The sequence below is a fragment of the Gracilinanus agilis genome, chromosome 3, assembly GCF_016433145.1.
Source record: "Gracilinanus agilis isolate LMUSP501 chromosome 3, AgileGrace, whole genome shotgun sequence".
Lineage (NCBI taxonomy): Eukaryota > Metazoa > Chordata > Mammalia > Didelphimorphia > Didelphidae > Gracilinanus > Gracilinanus agilis.
Window position 1 is genome coordinate 90,960,029 of NC_058132.1, and position 9,460 is coordinate 90,969,488.

Below are 9,460 nucleotides of genomic sequence, written 5' to 3' on the forward strand. Positions count from 1 at the left end.
CATCGTTTCTGAGGAGTGACCTCTTTGATGCACTCAAAAAGCATTTGGGAGTTCAATGTTCGTTAAATGAGGTGTTAAACAGAGAGGGTTAGAAACAAAGTACTGAGGCTTGGGGATTAGTGAGAGAGAAAAAGGGATTTTTCTACTGTCCTGACCCTGAGGAATTTGGGAATTCACCCCTTTCCTTACCTGAATGGGAAAGGGGAGGAGAATAGTGGGAGTAAAAGGAATATGAAAGTGACTCAGTTTGAGAAGTCCCTGCTCAGATTCTAGATTCCAGTTGGAGCTGTGATTCTCACTGAGAAGCAAGCTTCCTAATAACACATCAAAGAGAAGATGCTTTTTTTCCCTTTCACTTCTGCCTAAATTGAGATTTAGCCTTGTGGGAAGGGAATTCCCCTCCCTATTATGTGGCTTTGTTTGACTCCATCAATCAGTGACCTGAAGATTGTTTACTATTGAGATGTGCAAGTACCCACAAACCCTCAGAGAAAGGAAGTTGAAACCAATGAGAAGAGAAACTGATCTCACAGTTTGATGCCCAGGGGGCAGTGCCAGCCAAATTAAGGAACTATGACTGGTTCCTGAGATGTGAAATGAGAGAGCTAGTGGGTGGAGAAAACTGCTTATAAGGTGAGACCTTAAAAGGGAATCCTTTGTTCCCTTTGTCTATTTGAGTTAACACTTTGGTTAACAATAATTTAAGTACCTCTACTTAGTACCTCACCAGATTGTGAAGACAGGATTAACTCTCCTTTTTCTACTTTTGAACTGAATCAACAAAAGCTTGAACATCCTACTTAGCACTAGGTGGAGGAGCTCCCAAGCCACTTAGAGAGCTCCACCCTTTCAACTCAAGACAGTCAGGAAATGAGAATTCACACCCTCAGAAACTCAATCTGCCAGGAATCTGTGAATCCTTTTGATAAGAATTTACACCTCCAGAAGGTGAGAAGTGGATCTCACAGACACTGCCCTGTGGGCAGTGCTAGACAGTTTAGAAAGTGTGATTGGCTCCTGTGAAGAGGGGACGGGACAAGAGGTCACCATAAAAGCCATGGAATCCTTCAGCTTGGGGCTGGTCTTGTGGAGATTGACTTCTGGGGATTGTCTTCTAAAGATAATCTTTGAGGGAGCTTTGCTGGAGACTTTGGCTTGGATCTTGGCTTCAACTTGGTTCAGACTCTAGACTGCTTCATGGGTAAGTAATTGGCCTTTCCTTGCTTCCTGGAGAGAGATTAGTTCCTTTCCCTCTTGGAGGAGGCAGCTTTGGTGGGACACCTGGTCCTCTGGTTGAGGGTTAACAAGCCCTAGCAGGTTGAATAGTGCATCTTCTCTACTTTTTTTTTTTTATTTATTTCTCTACTTTCAATCTTTCCACCTCTTTTGTAAATAAAAACTATTAAAAGTCATTTTGACTTGAGCTCTAATATTTTAAGTTGGTGACCACAAGATTATTTTAGAATCCTCAGGAATCCCTGTTGCTAGTGAGCTTCAATCCATCAAACAGCAAATAGGTAGTAAGCTAAGCTACATTTCCCTCTCTTTTCTATCACTACTTTGAGTAAATTAACTTGTTATAGCTACTAACAGCCTCATCATGCAATCTTAATTATTACAATTTGGTGATCACAAAAGTTTGATGAGTATTCTCATTTTCTTCAGTTTCTTCACTTTTTTACTCTCAAAACTATTCTTAAGTAAATTAGTTAGTAGCTGTTAGATTGGCTAAAAAAAAAAAAAAAACACCAAGGCGCCAAACTGATTCAGGAATGATCAAAGCTACTACCTCACAGCCCAGAACTCCGGATTGGTGAAAAAGTTTTAAGTATTGGGGGAAGGAAGCACACTTAACTTTTTACTTTTTCCCCAAATAGAGCCAGGTTTGGGGAATTAAGCTCTGACTTCCTGACCCAAAAATCAGGAGTAACCCAAATCTCCACAGTTTCTAGCCCTTTAAAGGAGATTATCTTGCTCCTGGGAGTCTGGGTTTTCTCTCTTTTTTTTAAGGCCCAGTGCCTCCAGCATTAGCTTAGGTACAAGGTGGGGAGTTGGGGAGAGCAGCAGTAAGATCTCTAAAGCTGCTCCCTTGACCCTGCAAAACATTTCAGAGCCTACTAAGGGCAAAATCCAAGCAGGGGATCCTGGCCACAGCCTGAGCTCTCCACCCAAGTTTTTTTGCATCTCCAGACCATTTTTTTCTCTGCCTTTTGCCCTCCCATGCCAGCTCAGTGAAACAGCTCCCTGCAAAGCCTTTTCCCAGTAAAGCCTCAGAGTCCAGGAGACCATCAGAGCTCGTGCCCAGCCCCCCAACCCTGTTGGCCCCCTTGGAAGCATGTGGCCATTGGCTTTTTAACCTTGATAGGGAGAGGAAGGGAGAGAACTCTTCCCAAACTCTTAGCTAAAACTTAGTACCAGCTGGTGGTAGAAAATGGCCACTTTTGAGGACTTACGGAGTATGGTTTCTAGTTTTCAGGTTTCTCAACTACAAGTATTATTAGACTTTGCTGGATGTAAAAAAAGTGGACTCAAGCATGACCTCCTGATGAGGGCTCAGCATTTATTGATGAGTGGCTGTAGCCCAGCAGTTCAGATTACAATCAGAGAACTTTATAGTCAGCGTTTCCCAGGAAGAACTGAACGTCTCTCAGATTTGTCCACAATAAAACCATCAGATTTCAGTTTGGACAGTAGCTCATCACCTGTGGAATCTGACCTGACTGTTGCTGGGATCCACGCCTTGCCTTCTACTTTGGTCACACCTCAGTCTTCTTCCTCTCCTCTTGGAGATACTAAGCTCCTCCAAGATACTGAGCCTTCACTTGAGAATCAGCAGCCATCTCCCCCAATTCCTCCTGTCTACCCTGATGTTCAGCTGAAAAGCCTTCCCTTCTATGATGTGCTTGATGTTCTTATCAAACCTACAAATTTAGTTCAGAGCAGTATTCAGAGACTGCAAGAGAAGTTTTTTCTTTTTGCATTGACACCTCAACAAGTGAAAGAAATATGCATTTCCAGGGACATTTTGCCAGGTGCTGGAAGAGATTACACTGTCCAAGTACAGCTAAGATTGTGCCTAGCAGAAACTAGCTGTCCCCAAGAGGATAAGTATCCCAAAAGTCTGTGCATAAAAGTAAATGGGAAGCTATTTCCTTTGCCACATTATGCACCCTCTCCAATAAATAGAACTGAACAGAAATGCCAGGGATGCCCCTGAATATTACATCTCTAGTTTGGTTATCTTCTGCTGTGACAAACCAGGTGTCCATTTCTTGGGCATCTGAAATTGGAAAAAATTACTCCATGTCTTTATATCTTGTAAGACAGCTGACATCATCCATGTTGTTACAGAGGTTAAAAATGAAAGGTATTCGAAACCCTGATTATTCCAGAGCACTAATTAAAGAGAAGCTCACTATAGATCCTGACAGCGAAATTGCTACAAGCAGTCTTTGGGTATCACTGATGTGTCCTCTAGGAAAAATGAGGCTGACAACTCCATGTCGTGCTCTGACATGCACACATCTACAATGTTTTGATGCTGCTCTTTACCTACAAATGAATGAAAAGAAGCCTACCTGGATTTGTCCTGTTTGTGACAAAAAGGCTGCCTATGAAAATCTAATACTAGATGGGCTCTTCATGGAAATTCTCAATGAGAGTTCTGATGTGGATGAGATTAAATTTCAAGAAGATGGTTCTTGGTGCCCAAAGAGACTGAATAAAGAAGCTCTTAAGTTTTCAAGCCCACAGTGTACAAAAATAGGAAGTTCAAGTGTCCTCACTAAACCCTGTTCAGTGACTGGCCAGTGAAACAAGCAAGAAGAAAGTAAATGTTATTGATTTAACAGTAGAGAGCTCTTTTGGCCTCCTGCCAAAAAGAAATGCATATTTAAGGCAGAGACACAAAGCAGCCCAATCAAAGGGTTATGTACCAGCCAACAACTGTCAGGGTCCCCAATGTGGCTATGGACGCTGCTCTGCCACCTTCACTAACAGATTACTCAGTACCGTCCCACCACACACCAATATCAAGTATTTCCTCAGATTTGCCAGATTTGGATTTTCTTTCCCTAATTCCAGTCAATCAACAGTCCTCTCCTCCTATGTTTTTGGATAGTCTCTCCTCAACCCTGTTGACAAGCAGCACAACTGGAAATAATCATCACATCAACAAGCACCCAACAAAGCAGCACTCATGTTACTTCATCAGGCAGAAGTGAGACTGGGGGTATAACCAGCAGTGGGAATGAGTATGTTTGCAGTTGTCATCAAATAAGGTCTTGTGATTTGGGGAATTTTGGTTTAGAATCTGCATTAGTTGTTGTACTGCTATTTTTAAAAAAGCTTTTACCTGGTGAAAAAAATAATGTACACTCACACTGTGGATCATGGCCAAGTTAAAAAGGAAATAAATCTCACTTTTGTGCTTCTGCTTGGCTAACACATTGTCACATGGAATGTGGACTATGAATTTCTGATTTTTTAAAAATTTGATTATTGATTTTCTTTTTATTTGCAATAGGATATTTGATTTTTTCTTTCCTCTTAATTTTTGTACTTGAAGTATATGGAATCAGTATTAACATTTTTTATTTTGGAGGATAAATTTAAAATATCTACTAGCCCTAATTCCTATGCATACCCAAAAGCCTTAGATGATGGAAACCTGCCAATGATTGTTAAGTATTAAGGGACTTTTACTAATAATTGTGTCTGATTTCAAAAGAAGGGATCACAAAAGAGCCACTGCACAGTGTCAAGAAGCACAAGGTCAAGGAGACCACCAATCCCATGGGATTGATAAGGATCTACACCAAGACCAAGGACTTGATTTGAGATTCACGGAAGTGGCTATTTGACAACTTCATATGCAGAACTTCCCTGTGCCAGATTTCCTACAAGTACCTTAATTTGGCTTTTATTTTGGCTCCCCTATACCTGAGATTGAAGATAAAATCAGACCAGGGAATCATAGTTCCCTTTTACTTCAGAATCTAGTCTCTTCTCTTTTTAGTATGGCAATTTTCTATAGTCCTGGCTGCCAATGGGTAGTGTAATATTGCTACATTTGTCCCGTAGGCTTCTAGGACATAAATCACTTTAATTGAACCTCCTAGTGATTCAAAGACTTTTTACAGGTTTATTCTTCTTTACTTATAATGTTATACACATAAGATTTTGATGTACATATTTTCCCCAGAATTAATTTTTTTCTCTTCTATTTGAACAAAGTCAGCTTCAAGAAGACAGTTGGCCTCAGGAGTTACTTTCAGCTCAAGTCATTGTCCTGATCTGCCTCTTGGAGGGAACTTGGGTGAACGGATAGCTGGCTTTCCCTTCCTGTCTTCTGGAGAGAGTTTAATCCTGGTTGAAGATCAACAGGTGTTGGTCAACACTCTCCTCAGGGGGGATTATATAATTATCCTAAAATCCAAGGTTTGAAATCTTTTGGAGAAATTTCTGGAAAAGAAACTCGACAACACCACAAATCAAGAAAGTGGATCTTTTGGAGAAGGTGCTATAAGGAAGCCTGTGGAAACTGCACACGGCATCACAAGATGCAGAGTGAATTTTGGGACATAATGAACTGAAGGAAATTGAACATACCATTTATTCTAAATGTAAACTCTTATGCCAAAAGGGAATTCCCCCTAATTGTCTTTTTGTCAATGTATCTATCAATTATTGTTTTTTTTTCTTTCTCTTTTATTTCTCTCTTATCACCAAATTATTGTAATTCCCTCTAGGTGGAATGCAATATTCTATACACCTCTAGTAAGAGAAATTTTAGAGGTATAAATTGGTTATTTGAAATGATTCATTGGGTAGATTAGACATATTAATCTCCCATAAGCCTCAGTTGGGGAGATTTCAACATACTCTTCTTTCAATAAAATCTTGGGAGGATTATGGGAAGGGAATTCCCCTCCCTATTATGTTGTTTTGTTTGATGCCTTCAATCAGTAACCTGGAGGTCATTTACCATTGAGATGTGCAGGTATAGCAAACCCTCAGAGAAAGGAAGTTGAAACCAATGAGATGGGAAATTGATCCCCCAGGCACTGTCCCACCCTGGGCAGTACCAGCCAAATTAAGGAACTATAATTGGTTCCTGAGATGTGACATGAGAGAGCTAGTGAGTGAAGAAAACTGCTTATAAGATGAGACCAGGAGGCTGCTCTCTCTCTTCTAGCTGGAGCTTGAAACCTGAAGTAACCCCTGCTCCTTGAGCTTCAATCCATCAAATGGCAAATAAGATAGTAAGCTAAACTACTCTCTACCTCTTTCTTGCATTTCCCTCTCTTTACTATCACTACATTAATTAAATTTAATTGTTAAAGCTACTAGCAGCCTCATCATTTAATTTTAACTATTATAGCCTTTTGAGAAAATTTTGAAGAGATTTAGGGTTTACATCAGTGCTTGTGACATAGTCAAGTTTCTTCCCTGCTTCAACTTCAGTTTCCTCATCTGTAAAATAGGAATTTTATTATCTGCAATATCTTTACTCACACAAGCTGTTAATATCAACTATCCAGTGACAGACAGGAAACAGGTTGTGAGGTTAACTGGATTGATACTTTTGTGGGAGAGCTTGATATTAATCTGGTTCTGGTTCAGTATGGTACTCTTTCAAAGAATGAACAGTCTCTGATGAATATCTTTAAAAATAGAGAAATTTCATGGGAAAATATTTTTTCAAAATCAAATATCAAAAATATCAAAATTTATGAGATACAGCCAAAACAGTTCTTAGGGGAAAATGTATATCCCTAAGTGCCTATTTCAAGGATGGTGAACCTTTTAGAAATGGAGTGCCTCTCCCCAGACTGAGGACCATGCCTGCCCCCCCCAGAGGCTGCATGCCATGCCCCTCCCTACCAGCCAGTGCCAGGTGCACCCCACTCACACAGGGGAGGGAGGAAGTATTCCCTTTGGGCTGCTGGGTGGGTGAAGTGAGGAAAGTCCTCAGAGAGTATAGAGAGGGGAAGGGACTGGCTCAAACTCTCTGTTCCCCTCCAACTCTGCCACCTGTGAGCCACCCACCTTATCCCCTGTGTGCTTCCATTAGGCTGTTGGACAGAGGGGTGGGAGTGTGTGAGAAAATATCAGTTACAGTAGAGAGGGGGAGGGGAACAGCTCCACCAGAGTCCCTCTGCCTTTCTAGTCATGAACTCTGATAAGGAGAGGAGAAGCAGATGAGGGGTCAGGGAAGGTATTTGCATGCTCACAGAGAGCATTCTTTGTACCATCTTTGGCACCCGTGCCTTGGGTTCGCTTTCACTAGCATAGCTGTATGAAGTTCATCTGACAAATTTCAAATGATGACCAGGAAGGAAGAAACCATCAGGATTGCAGGAGTCAAACTCCCACAGGTCCAGGTACTCTCAGAGGTAGGATGGGCATGGAAGACTTTATTGAGACAAATGAGAACCATAAGAGTTTCAGCCAGAGCCAGGCATCATAAAGATTACTCTGCTCTGCCTTGAGTAAGGTTTATTTTTATATTCTTCGAGATCACACATAATGTTGGCATGGATTTCCATTCTTACCTCTTATGATTAAAAATTATATATATGAATATTAAAAGAAGTATTAATATTTTAATTAAAGCTATGTTGGTAAAATATAAGAAGACCACGCGCCTAAGATCTATTTCAAATTCCCCGCCATACCTTCTCCCACCTGGCTCCCTCATACCAAAGAGCCCATCCCAATCAAGTCCTCTCTATTTAAGCTACACTTTACATTGGCTCACATCATCACATAAGACTGGAAACCCGTTGAATCATGGGAAATGTAGTTTCCAAGTCCCCTAAACTTCCACAAGAAGTTTGTCATATATCTAAATATTTAAAACTAAAATGAGCCCCAAATACCTCTCAATGGAACCCCAAAAATTCCAAATAACACATACCATACATCTTTTCTTAGAGATAATGCATAAAGTTGTACCTTAACTTTGTTACTAACAACTTTTCATTCTCCAGTAACTTTCAATATGGGATCGAGAGAACAGTTTGGGGATGTACTGGCCTTTGCACGGAAGGCTACTTCTCCATTTTTTCATCCATTGTGACATACCTGAAACAGGGATGGGGAGGAGGAGAGGAGAGGCTTATTGTTTCTGATTTCTCATTACCTAAGCTTCTGTGTATGGGAATGGAAAATCCAGGTGCAGTTTGTTGGGGATTAACTCACTAATTGCTGGTTTGTTGTGAAGTGACTTTTAGGGGAATTTCTATATTAATACATGTAAAGGTGGGAATTTCCTAAGAGTCTATAGGGGGCCTTTGAGGGTTCTAGTAACAGCCTTTACTGTTCTTCTGAATTTCCCTGGGGCTGATTTGGGATATTGATCACAATAATTCCAATAATAAGGAGTGTTAGTAAGAGAAGAGTCACATGGGGGGATCTCTGAGTGAGAATTCCATCTTCCTCCTGTGACCTGCTTTGCAGATTCCAGGATTCACTCATGACTTTGTCATCTTTCATGAATTTGATGGCTCCTGGCACAGGATGGTGGTTCAGAAGGATTGTAGAGGAGGCAAGTTAAACACTGGGAATATGCTTCAATGATCATTAGAGATGCCCTCACCAGTATGAGTTCCACCAGTGTCACATAGTCCTTAGCATCTTGATAACATTCCTTCTTTTTGAGTCTGAGACAAAGAGTCAAGCTTTAACTTTTAAAGCTCTTGCTCTGTCCCTCAAGGTGCATGGGAACAGGAGGATCTAATGCTACAGCTTTTGCAGCTTGATCAGTCAAGTTGTTGTCCCTTGCTTGTGGATTGTTTTCCTTAGAGTGGCCAGAGTTCCTATCTTAATGCCTGTTAGGCCAAAATTGCATCTGGTAGGGGAGTGGCCTCTAAAATTTCACTTTCAGTTGTAATTCATTCCATAGCCAGCTACCAGATACCCATCACTGTCTCTGTGTCTGAGTCAAGACCTATCAGCATAGATTGTCAGATCTGCTTTTGTCAGAAGGGTCCTGCAAGTTGAGTCTGGGAGACCAGATGCAGTCCAAGAAAGGGATGAAATCATACTCTCCTTACCTCTTGCTGCTGGTTTTCCCTTGTGAAACTTCAGACAGAAAATCAGCAGGGTTCAAGGTACTTGTTCTCATGTAGGATCTAGCTAAGAAGTTCACTTCAATTTTTGCCAGTCTGCTGAGTGTGTTGGGAATTAAGCAGAGTTTCAACAGCATGATATAGAAGATCCAGAAACAGCTTCAGTGCAAGTGGTAGAGTCAATAGAAGAAAAAGTAAGAACAGGAACTCCTTTAGAAGAAAGGGTGATAGAGGCATTAATCTGGGTCAGGACATCCTGTCCAAGAAGGTAGCAAGGGGTATCTTTAACTAGAAAAAAAGTATGATAGAGACTCATCCTTTTTCTGTATCTGTACAGATGTAAGAAAAGGGTATTATTTGAATTCTCACCTCAGTGACTGAGAAAG

At 40.9% G+C, this 9,460-nt stretch overlaps 1 pseudogene; it reads left to right on the forward strand.

Moving 5' to 3' along the window:
* The first annotated feature begins 2,431 nt into the window (after positions 1–2,431).
* On the forward strand, positions 2,432–8,765 carry LOC123241195 (annotated as a pseudogene).
* The last annotated feature ends 695 nt before the right edge of the window (positions 8,766–9,460 follow it).